Raw genomic sequence first — 11,993 nt, 5'->3', positions numbered from 1 at the left:
AGGCGAATGAACTGAAACAGTGATAAGAAGTGATTCCTCTGACTCATCACAATATCGCACCGCCAAACAATATTATTGTCGCATTGGTATTTAACAGTGATGGCCAGGGGTGACGGCGCTAGGCCTAGTAACTGAATTTGATTTCAGTTAACTGACGCATATATAGGTGCTCCTTTTACCCTTGGCGTGGTAATTGATTCCCCTTACCTTGCACTGCCAAAACTTTTATAATCTGATCTGAAAATTTTAGCCTTGCCTAAAGGGAGTAAATCTGCAAAGGTACCCACTCTAGCCTAGTCTAGCTTACAAAGTAAGCAAGGTATCACAAGGCCAGGGGTGACACAAACATGAGGTGGAGCAGGGGGGTGGGTGGGTGTTGTTATCACTGCCGTAGCCGTCGGCACCGACGGATAGGCTCGCGGAGCAACAGGCGCGCCGCAGCCGCGGGAGCGAGACGCGTTGTCGTCCTAGACCTAGACCTACCAGCATGTCAGGACCGAACTACACCTATGCGAATTTTAGCAAGGAAATCAGGAGAATTTGTATAGGGAAAGTCTCAGATCTGAGATATTTGCTATTGTTTTAGAGTTGGAGTATAATGCAAGCCATCTTGGCGAGTCTAGAAGAATGGAGAGATAGTTTTGCCAGCCACAACCCGGCTGGATTTATAGGTAGCTAGTTACCGACAAGTGAAACGGTACAGTGATTACTGTATAATGGTACAATTAAGAATCAACGGCTCCTGACGAAGCAGTAAAGCGAGGAGGCCTCCTAGCCGTTGGATAACTGAAGCTTGATGACACCTCCCTGGATCAGTCCTGACACAACAGCACACCATCATCCGGCTCCATCTCCGGCCCGCCGCTGCGCAACCACATGCAGATGCAGGTTAGCTCAAAAAGGCAAAGATGGAATTGAGGCGAGAGGAATCGTCGCAGATACGTACGTACCCGTGGTAAGGCCTTGGGAGCCGCCGGAGCGGACGAGCGAGAAGGGACGGCTGGCTCTGGCTGAAGGCGACAGCGGCCTGCATCTCCGTCGCCGACGGGGATTCTGGATGGATAGAGCAAGGCGGAGATGACTAGGTAGGTGCAGGTGTAGATGGATAAAGAAGCTCAGGCTCGCCACCGTCTCCGGCCGGCAACCTTTCTCCTCCATGACGATGCAGATGAGGTGGACGCAGTTGATCTTGGTGTCGACGGTGCCCTCATTCAGCATGTTCACCACGAGGGACACCTTTGCCGGCTGCATCAGCACCGCCTTCGCCTCGGCGTCGAGCGGCACGCCGCTCACAAGAATGGCCACCGCCTCGGATCCCATCGAATGAGACGTGAAGGGGCCAAGAAGCAAGGTCAGCAACAACACGCCGCCAGCCTTGGCTATGGCCTTGGTCATAGACTAGTGGGTGGAGGCGAGGGAGCGCAACTCCCGGAGCGCGGCGACGCGGGCCTGGCCCTTGAGCGGATGCCTGGCCCTTGTGCTTTTTGAAGGGTGTACCGGCGGGAGAGCCAGGTGGCGATGAGCTGCCGGAGCGTGGCGTTGGGGGTGAGCGGGTCGTCCCAAAGCTCCTGCATCGTGGTCGGGCAGGTCCGGTGGCCCAGCACCAGCCACCGGGAGATATGCTGTTAACTGCATCTTAACATCCAGTACTGTAGGTTAATTAGAGAAGACCGCAGGGTGTTTCCTGCAAAAGTGTGGACGAAGACCGGTCAGGCCACCTGGCTGCCACTTGTCGAGCTGTGATAGGCCGGGGACTAAATCATCACATCTAGTGCAAGTTGGGGTATGGTGGAGTCAAATTTTGCAAGTTTGGGACTAAATCATCACATTCTATGCAAGTTAGGGTACCTCGGGTGCTATTACAAGCAAACAACACACGAAAAACAGAATCTGTCAAAAACAGAACAGTCTGTAGTAATCTGTAGCTAGAGCAATATATGAAACCCCAAAAATTCTAAAATAAATTTCTGGACGTGAGTAATTTATCTATTAATCATCTGCAAAAAGAAATAACTAAATATAACTTTCCAAATAAAAATGACAGCAGTTCTCGTGAGCGCTAAAGTTTCTGTTTTTTACAGCAAGTTCAACAAGACTTTCCCCAAGTCTTCCCAACGGTTCTACTTGACACAAACACTAATTAAACACAAAAAACACAACCAAAACAGAGGCTAAATAATTTATTTATTACTAAACAGGAGCAAAAAGCAAGGAATAAAAATAAAATTGGGTTGCCTCCCAACAAGCGCTATCGTTTAACGCCCTAGCTAGGCATAACAAGCAAGAATAGATCTAGGTATTGCCATCTTTGGTAGGCAATCCATAAGTGGCTCTCATAATAGATTCATAAGGTAATTTAATTTTCTTTCTAGGAAAGTGTCCCATGCCTTTCCTTAATGGAAATTGAAATCTAATATTTCCTTCCTTCATATCAATAATTGCACCAATCATTCTAAGGAAAGGTCTACCAAGAATAATAGGACATGAAGGATTGCAATCTATGTCAAGAACAATAAAATCTACGGGCACATAATTCCTATTTGCAACAATAAGAACATCATTAATTCTTCCCATAGGTTTCTTAATAGTGGAATCCGCAAGGTGCAAGTTTAGAGAGCAATCATCAAAATCACGTAAACCTAACAAATCACACAAAGCCTTTGGAATCATGGAAACACTAGCATCCAAATCACATAAAGCATAGCATTCATGATCTTTAATTTTAATTTTAGTAGTTGGTTCCCACTCATCGTAAAGTTTTCTAGGGATAGAAACTTCCAATTCAAGTTTTTCTTCATAAGATTGCATCAATGCATCAACGATATGTTTAGTAAACGCTTTATTTTGACTATAAGCGTGAGGAGAATTTAGCACAGATTACAACAAGGAAATACAATCAATCAAAGAGCAATTTTCATAGTTAAATTCCTTGAAATCCATAATAGTGGGTTTAGCAACATCTAGGGTTTTAATTTCTTCAATCCCACTTTTATCAAATTTAGCATCAAGATCAAGAGATTCAGAATTCTTGGAAAGCCTTCTAGGTAAAGGTGGGTTATATTCAGTCCCATCATTATCAAGATTCATATTGCAAAACAAAGATTTAATAGGGGACACATCAATAACTTTTAGATCTTCATCATTATTTTCATAGCAACTCGGTTTAGCGGCCATCTTATTAACTAGGGTAGCCTGCTTATCCGAAATTTCAGCAGTTAATTTCTCAAGATGAGCAAGTTGGGATCTTAAACCATCGAATTCTTTAGACATATCATGAAGCTCTTTATTCATAAAACTCATAAAACTTTTCTGTGCTTTAAGCTTGTTTCTGAAGAAACTATTATGTTCAAATTGCAAAACCATGAAACTCCTAACATTATTTTCGATTTCTTCTAACCTTTTAAGGTGAAGGTCACCAAATTTAGGTAGAGCCATCACGACAAACAAGAAAACTAACATACAAGCAAACAAAAAGCAAGCGGACAAAAAGGGGCAAATAGAGAAAGAGAGGGAGGATAGAGAGAGAGAGAGAGAGAGAGAGAGCAAATAAAACGGCAAGGGTGAAGTGGGGGAGAGGAAAACGAGAGGCAAATGGCAAATAATGTAATGCGGGAGATAAGGGTATGTGATGGGTACTTGGTATGTTGACTTTTGCGTAGACCTTCCCGGCAACGGCGCTAGAAATCCTTCTTGCTACCTCTTTTAGCACTGCGTTGGTTTTCCTCGAAGAGGAAGGGATGATGCAGCAAAGTAGCATAAGTATTACCCTCAGTTTTTGAGAACCAATGTATCAATCCAGTAGGAGGCTACGCGCGAGTCCCTCGTACCTGCACAAAACAAATGAATCCTCGCAACCAACGCAAATAGGGGTTGTCAATCCCTATAGGGCCACTTACGAGAGTGAGATCTGATAGATATGATAAAGATAATATTTTTGGTATTTTTATGATAAAGATGCAAAGTAAAATAAAGGCAAAGTAAATAGCAAAGTAAATAACTAAGTAGTAGGAGATTGATATGATAAAGATAAACCCGGGGGCCATAGGTTTCACTAGTGGCTTCTCTCGAGAGCATAAGTATTCTACGGTGGGTGAACAAATTACTGTTGAGCAATTGACAGAATTGAGCATAGTTATGAGAATATCTAGGTATTATCATGTATATAGGCATCACGTCCGAGACAAGTAGACCGACTCCTGCCTGCATCTACTACTATTATTCCACTCATCGACCGCTATCCAACATGCATCTAGAGTATTAAGTTAAAAACAGAGTAACGCCTTAAGCAAGATGACACGATGTAGAGGGATAGACTCATGCAATATGAAGAAAACCCCATCGTGTTATCCTCGATGACAACAATACAATACGTGCCTTGCTGCCCTTACTGTCACCAGGAAAGGACACCGCAAGATTGAACCCAGAGCTAAGCACTTCTCCCATTGCAAGAAAGATCAATCTAGTAGGCCAAACCAAACTGATAATTTGAAGAGACTTGCAAAGATAACCAATCATACATAAAAGAATTCAGAGAAGATTCAAATATTATTCATAGATAGACTTGATCATAAACCCACAATTCATCGGTCTCAACAAACACACCACAAAAATAAGATTACATCGAATAGATCTCCACAAGAGAGGGGGGAGAACATTGTATTGAGATCCAAAAAGAGAGAAGAAGCCATCTAGCTACTAACTATGGACCCGTAGGTCTGAAGTAAACTACTCACACTTCATCGGAGAGGCTATGGTGTTGATGTAGAAGCCCTCCGTGATCGATGCCCCCTCCGGCGGAGCTCCGGAACAGGCCCCAAGATGGGATCTCGTGGATACAGAAAGTTACGGCGGTGGAATTAGGGTTTTGGCTCCTGTTCTGATCGTTTGGGGGTACGTGGATATATATAGGAGGAAGAAGTACGTCGGTGGAGCAACAGGGGGCCCACGAGGGTGGAGGGCGTGCCTGGGGGGCAGGCGCGCCCCCCTACCTCGTGCCCCCCAGGCGCGCCCCCCTACCTCGTGGCCTCCTGTTAATTGGCTTGACGTAGGGTCCAAGTCTCCTGAGTTGTATTCACTGAGAAAATCACGTTCCCGAAGGTTTCATTCTGTTTGGACTCCGTTTGATATTCCTTTTCTTCGAAACGTAAAACAGGCAAAATACAGCAATTCTGGGTTGGGCCTCCGGTTAATAGGTTAGTCCCAAAAATAATATAAAAGTGGATAATAAAGCCCAATAATGTCCAAAACAGTAGATAATATAGCATGGAGCAATCAAAAATTATAGATACGTTGGAGACGTATCAGGTGCCCCCCTCCATCATAATCCACCTCGGTCATATTGTTGCAGTGCTTAGGCGAAGCCCTGTTCCGGTAGCTTCATCATCATCGTCATCACGCCGGCGTGCTAACAAAACTCTCCCTCGACACTCAGCTGGATCTAGACTTCGCGGGATGTCACCGAGCTGAACGTGTGCAGATCGCGGAGGTGTCGTACCTTCGGTGCTAGCATCGGTCGGATCGTGAATACGTACGACTACATCAACCGTGTTGTCATAACGCTTCCGCTTACGGTCTACGAGGGTACATAGACAACACTCTTCCCCGCTCGTTGCTATGCATTACCTATATGGATCTTGCGTGTGCGTAGGAATTTTTTTGAAATTACTGCGTTCCCCAACACATGTTTCATCTATATTGTGAAGTACTCAAGAGTTTGTGAGGTCTCAATGATTTCCTACTTCATGAGGATGTACCCCTTCGTGTGGCTTCTTGATGCACTCCACGGTACAATAGGTATCTTGTCCTTGGTAGGCCTCTTTGGTGGGCAACATAGCTAGGATCCTTGTGATCCTAGAATCATTTGGTTCAAAGCTAGCCTCCATCAATGTCGAGTAGGATAGCGCCAACTATTCAAACCACGGGGAAAACAAGCCAAGCCATTTGCGTTTGCATTCCGTAAACTTAACTCTTACTTTCTGGTAAGTTACCTTATTCTTCCACAATGCTCTTTCTAGCTTTGTTGTTAAAGTGCTCCAGGACCAACATAGAAGCTTGTTGCTTAAAACAACCAACTTTTAAAATAAGTGTGGTTTTATTTGTATATGACTATTCACCCTGCTTCCAATCCTTAAATATTCGATCCTAACAACCTTCAACCATGTCAGAGCCACACATGGAGATGGCCAGTGCAACCAAATCCACGTAGGGACAACTAGACTTGTCAAATCGAGTAACAGGTGGTGAGCACGGTCGGATGTGTGGTGGGCGGTGGGAAGAGGGTGTTGCCACCACGATAGCGACAGAAAGAGGAGGGTAGAAGGAGTGGGTTAGAGCTCAAAGAGTATACTTATATGGATGGACTTGGTGGGACTTTTGGGTGTGGTATTATTACAGCTGGTTGGAATGTCAGAACTGCTTAAGAATTGTTGGAAATATGCCCTAGAGGCAATAATAAAATGGTTATTATTATATTTCCTTGTTCATGACAATTGTCTGTTGTTCATGCTATAATTGTATTAACCGGAAACCGTAATACATGTGTGAATACATAGATCACAACATGTCCCTAGTGAGCCTCTAGTTGACTAGCTCGTTGATCAATAGATGGTTGCGGTTTCCTGACCATGGACATTGGATGTCGTTGATAACGGGATCACATCATTAGGAGAATGATGTGATGGACAAGACCCAATCCTAAGAATAGCACAAGATCGTGTAGTTCGTTTGCTAGAGCTTCTCTAATGTCAAGTATCATTTCCTTAGACCATGAGATTGTGCAACTCCCGGATACCGTAGGAATGCTTTGGGTGTATCAAACGTCACAACATAACTGGGTTACTATAAAGGTGCACTGTAGGTATCTCCGAAAGTGTCTGTTGGGTTGGCATGAATCGAGACTGGGATTTGTCACTCTGTATGACGGAGAGGTATCTCTGGGCCCACTCGGTAATGCATCATCATAATGAGCTCAATGTAACTAAAGGAGTTAGCCACGGGATCATGTGTTACGGAACGAGTAAAGAGACTTGCCGGTAACGAGATTGAACGAGGTATGGGGATAGCGACGATCGAATCTTGGGCAAGTAACATACCGATGGACAAAGGGAATTGTATACGGGATTGATGGAATCCCCGACATCGTGGTTCATCCGATGAGATCATCGTGGAACATGTGGTAGCCAATATGGGTATCCAGATCCCGCTGTTGGTTATTGGCCGGAGAGGTGTCTCGGTCATGTCTGCATGGTTCCCGAACCCGTAGGGTCTACACACTTAAGGTTCGGTGATGCTAGAGTTGTAATGGGAAATTGTATGTGGTTACCTAAAGTTGTTCGGAGTCCCAGATGAGATCCTGGACATCATGAGGAGTTCCGGAATGGTCCGAAGGTGAAGATTTATATATGGGAAGTCCAGTTTCAGTCGCCACAAAGTTTCGGGGGTTATCGGTATTGTACCGGGACCACCGAAAGGTGTCCGGGGGTCCACCGGGTAGGGCCACCTGCCCCATAGGGCTTAGTGGGCTGAATATGGGTGGGGACCAGCCCCTTAGTGGGCTGGTGCCCCCCCCAAGGGCCCAAGGCGCCTAGGGTTGGAAACCCTAGGGGGTGCGGGCACCTCCCACCTGCTTGGGGGCAAGTCTCCCCCCTTGGTCGTCCCTCCCCCTCTAGATGCATCTAAGGGGACCGGGCCCCTCTCCCCTTCCCCCTATATATAGTGAGGGGGTGGGAGGGCAGCCGCACCCTTCCCCTGGCGCAACCCTCCCCCCTCCAACTCCTCCTCCTCCGTAGTGCTTAGCGAAGATCTGCCGGAGAACCACGAGCTCCACCACCACGTCGTCGTGCTGCCGGAGTTCTCCATCAACTTCTCCTCTCCCCCTGCTGGATCAAGAAGGAGGAGACGTCCCCGGGCTATACGTCTGTTGAACGCGGAGGCATCATCCGTTCGGCGCTTGGATTGGATCTTCCCCGATTTGAATCACCGCGAGTACGACTCCATCAACCACGTTCTTGTAACGCTTCCGCTTAGCGATCTTCAAGGGTATGAAGATGCACTCCCTCTCTCTCGTTGCTACGATCTCCTAGATTGATCTTGGTGACACGTAGGAAATTATTTGAATTATCACTACGTTCCCCAACAAGAATGACTATGGTCGGTTGCCACAAAGCAACCGACTATAGAAAACTTATCCTAGTCAGTTTGAAATTTTGACCGGCTCAATGAATTCTCTGAGGCAGTTTTGATTTTTCAACCGACTACAATAATTTATTGTTGGATCAGGTTATTTCAATATAGTTCCCTAAACTTGTCGCAGGTGGACATTACTTATATACTCCCTCCGTTTTTATTTACTCCACATATTAGCTTTAGTCAAAGTCAAAGTTTATAGACAAAGATATTAACATATACAATAACAAATCAATACCATTAGCTTCATTATTGAATACACTTCACATCATACAGATTTGCTATTGTATATGTTCATATTTTTTCTATAAACTTAGTCAAACTTTATGAAGTTTGACTTCAATCATACCTAATATGCAGAGTAAATAAAAATGGAGGGAGTACTATTTTTCCTTCATGAATCATCTCTGTGGTCCGACTTAAAAGCTAGGATTTGCACTTCTGGGGTATTGGCACATGTGGAGGCAACCACCTTGTTGCTCGGTTTTTGAAAGACAAGTGACCATATGATGAGATTATAAATAATCATCTTGAGAGTGAGGGAGTGGCGCTGGTGTTCATTGCGAAAACCTTCGCGTTGCTAGCATCCCAAAATTTCCAAAGAAAATGAATAGAATCAAATGGTATACTAGGTCATATAGATGAGGGACTGAGATAAGTCCTAGAGAGTGTCGAGATAGATATCCCTGGAGAATGTCTATTAATTTCCAAATACCTGCGGAGAGTAGACAATGGAGGAAGATGTGGTCACGGTCTTCCACATGGTGATCACAAGGCATGCAAATATTATTGGGAGCAATGTAACTTTGTTAGGGACTCTGCTGCCCCAGACTAGCCTATCAATGGGGTTTCATCTTCTTTGTGGAGGATGATTTTGTATGTGCTCTTAGTGGGCAACGATAAGCCACGGATGAAGAACCAATCAGAGAATAAGAAATACTACAACAAAGACATCAATGCAAACAACTCTGCATAAGAAACTACGATATAAAGGGGTCAAATAGGGAAAGCAAATTTAAAAGTGTTAAATAAGGAATTCTTTCTATAAGTTTTATCATTTGAGTTGAAAGCTATATAATGGTGGTGTTGGGCGTGATATATGTTCAATTATTTTTTTAACGTTAAGTTGCCTGTGTATGTATTTGGTTCAGATGTTTGTTTTACTGCAAGTATTATACCAGCATTGCTGGTTTTACTTGTGGAGATGCATTTCAGATCTCACTAAATGACGCAAGTCCCAGAGGCAATGTTCTCTAGACTTTGGCCATCTCAGAATAACAATCCGACTTTAGCTCAGTTGGTAGAGCGGAGGACTGTAGTGTGTGCAGGTAAATCCTTAGGTCACTGGTTCGAATCCGGTAAGTCGGAATTATCTTTTTTTAGTCGTGTACAACTCCTTTTTTTTACACAAAATTCTCTGTGGTACCCGCCAAAAAAGACGCTCTCAATGATGCTGTCCAAAGGAGCACAGCCATTTTAGCAGCTTGTTGAGCACCTGAGATGTTACTTAATGGAGAGGGGATCCCGCCGAGGCATTGAGAATCTACATGGGTGATAAACACAAAGTTAAAGAAGATAGACTTCAGAATCACCAGTCCTGTGAAATCACACCCTTTGGCTGCAATAGGCACTTACTATATTGATCTGATCTCCCACATTGTGTTCTCCATATGTATCCCGGTTCTGGTGCCATGTCCACAAGGCACATGTCGAATTCACAACCTGTATGATCTCTTGTGTGAAAAACATACACGTAACACATTCCCTTCCAGGTCACACACATCGGGCGAGGAGGAGGAGAAGGTGAAGTGATTTAATTGCATCTAAAATGCCATGCCCGAAACTGCTTCCCCTGAATGCCCTCCATTCCGGCTGTCGTTCCCAGCAAAATCTCCCCATGGCAGGACCAGGACCAGAATCCGGTAAGTCGTGAAGTTCAGATGGCAGACTCCACCAAATTCAGGGTGGTTGTCACCTGGCGAGGGGCATTTTCCAAGGTCATCTGCCTGATCACTGTCGATTTTCTCAGTGTTACCGACATCCCTGATCGTAATGTAAACCGGCCCGCACGGATCGTGTGCTTGCACACCCGGTTCATCCTTTTGTATGCGTGTACCTTGAGCAATCAAATAAACTAGACTTGTTCCAAAAGAAAAGAAAAAGGTATTAACAGCAGGAGCTGAGGGGAGTAGGATTGATTAATCGAGATGGGGGAAAAGAAACCAAAGAAATCGAAGGAATTTAGTCTGAATCAAACCATTTACCAAACAATGTCCTGAGAAGACAATGTCGACCCCATATATTGGTAGAGGAGTCCTTCTATTTCTTGCCTCATGCACTCAAATTCCTGGTAGTGTGAGGAACAGTTATACCAGGGCGAGTGCCAAGAAGCGACATGACTCGTCAGTTCAGCTTTCTGCAGATCCTTCTCTAACCACGAGTACTGAGCTCCTATGCATAATGATATAACTACCGCATGTTAGTTACTATTATCAGCTATTCAGCATGTACATGCAAAGTATAGTTGCTTGGCAAAATGTTGCAATTTATCAAGGGGGGAGCCCATTCATCTGGAATTCCAGATGAAACGTTGGTAAATTGGTTAACACATTACCTGTACGATTGTAGTCGACGTAGGCATCAAGTCATGATGAAGAGTTTTTTAGTGTGAACACCCCCTTTATTATAGGGGTAGGGGTAAAGGGATAAGCACCTAACATAACGTAAAGTGTGTTCATTGTAGGCAGATCAATTTGAAAATTCCCCCCTACCGACCTCGGTTAGCTTCAGGAATAGAACACCTCCATGGAGGCGATGGCCATGGACGGAAGTTCTTGTCAGGGTCAACTTTTTTAGCCGACGTTCACATTTAAAAAAAACGATGAACTTTTTGCAAATCAACAGGAATTTTTTTGAAACACGATGAACATTTTTTAAAATATCCACTGAACATTTTTCAAATAAATGATGAATAATATGTTTAAACTCGATGGATATATTCTTAAGTAATAAATGACAACTTTTATATACATGATGAACATTTTTCAAATGTACACTAAACCTTTTCTAAAAATATGATGATTTTTTTGTACATGATGAAAAATATTTTTAAATACACAATGCGTATTTTTAAACATGATGATCAGTTTTTAATTACAACCTGAAGATTTATTTAAATGAGCGATGACATTAATTAAATTCACAAAGAACCTTTTCAAAAACTGAAAAATTCCTTATACATGGTGGAAATATTTTTAAATGCATGATGTACATTTTTTTAATTCATGATAAACATATTTTAAAACCATGCCAATAATTTTTTTCAATAAATGATGATCATTTTTTTATAAATGCAATGAAGATTTTTAAATACACCTTGAACCATTTTTTTAATATAGGCTGAATATTTTAAAATGCATGATGAAATTTTTTATACAAAATGAAAAATATTTTTAAATACACTTAGAATGTTTTCAAATACATGATGAACAATTTTTAAATACATGATGGCATTTTTCAAAATATTCATTGATCATTTTTAAAAAATGCGTGATAATTCTGTTTCTGAAAAGCACTATGCATATTTTTAAAAAATAATGATAAAAGGAGGAAAAAAATAAAAAATAAAAAATAGGTATGAAAAGGCAAAGAAAAAACATTAAAAAGTTTCATCTCATTTTACAAAAACATCTTTATTTAAAAATATATGTAATCAAATTAGAAAACTAAAAGAAACAAAAACACGAAAAGAACATGAAGAAAAATTATAGTGAGAAATAGAAAATGAAGAACATAAATAAAATTAGAAA

The 11,993-nt window shown here is 42.8% G+C and overlaps 1 non-coding gene and 1 pseudogene across 1 annotated transcript; one reads left to right on the top strand and one right to left on the bottom strand.

The window, feature by feature from the left end:
• Window positions 1–1,391: 1,391 nt before the first annotated feature.
• LOC119354423 lies at window positions 1,392–11,006 on the bottom strand (annotated as a pseudogene).
• Window positions 9,467–9,552, top strand: TRNAY-GUA. Its single transcript is given in 2 exon segments — window positions 9,467–9,503; window positions 9,517–9,552. It is a non-coding gene; the product is annotated as a tRNA-Tyr (tRNA).
• Window positions 11,007–11,993: the final 987 nt, after the last annotated feature.

The sequence above is a fragment of the Triticum dicoccoides genome, chromosome 1A (assembly GCF_002162155.2).
Source record: "Triticum dicoccoides isolate Atlit2015 ecotype Zavitan chromosome 1A, WEW_v2.0, whole genome shotgun sequence".
Classification (NCBI taxonomy): Eukaryota; Viridiplantae; Streptophyta; class Magnoliopsida; order Poales; family Poaceae; genus Triticum; species Triticum dicoccoides.
The sequence above is the reverse complement of the archived record's forward strand: the minus strand, read 5'-3'. Positions and strand labels throughout refer to the sequence as shown.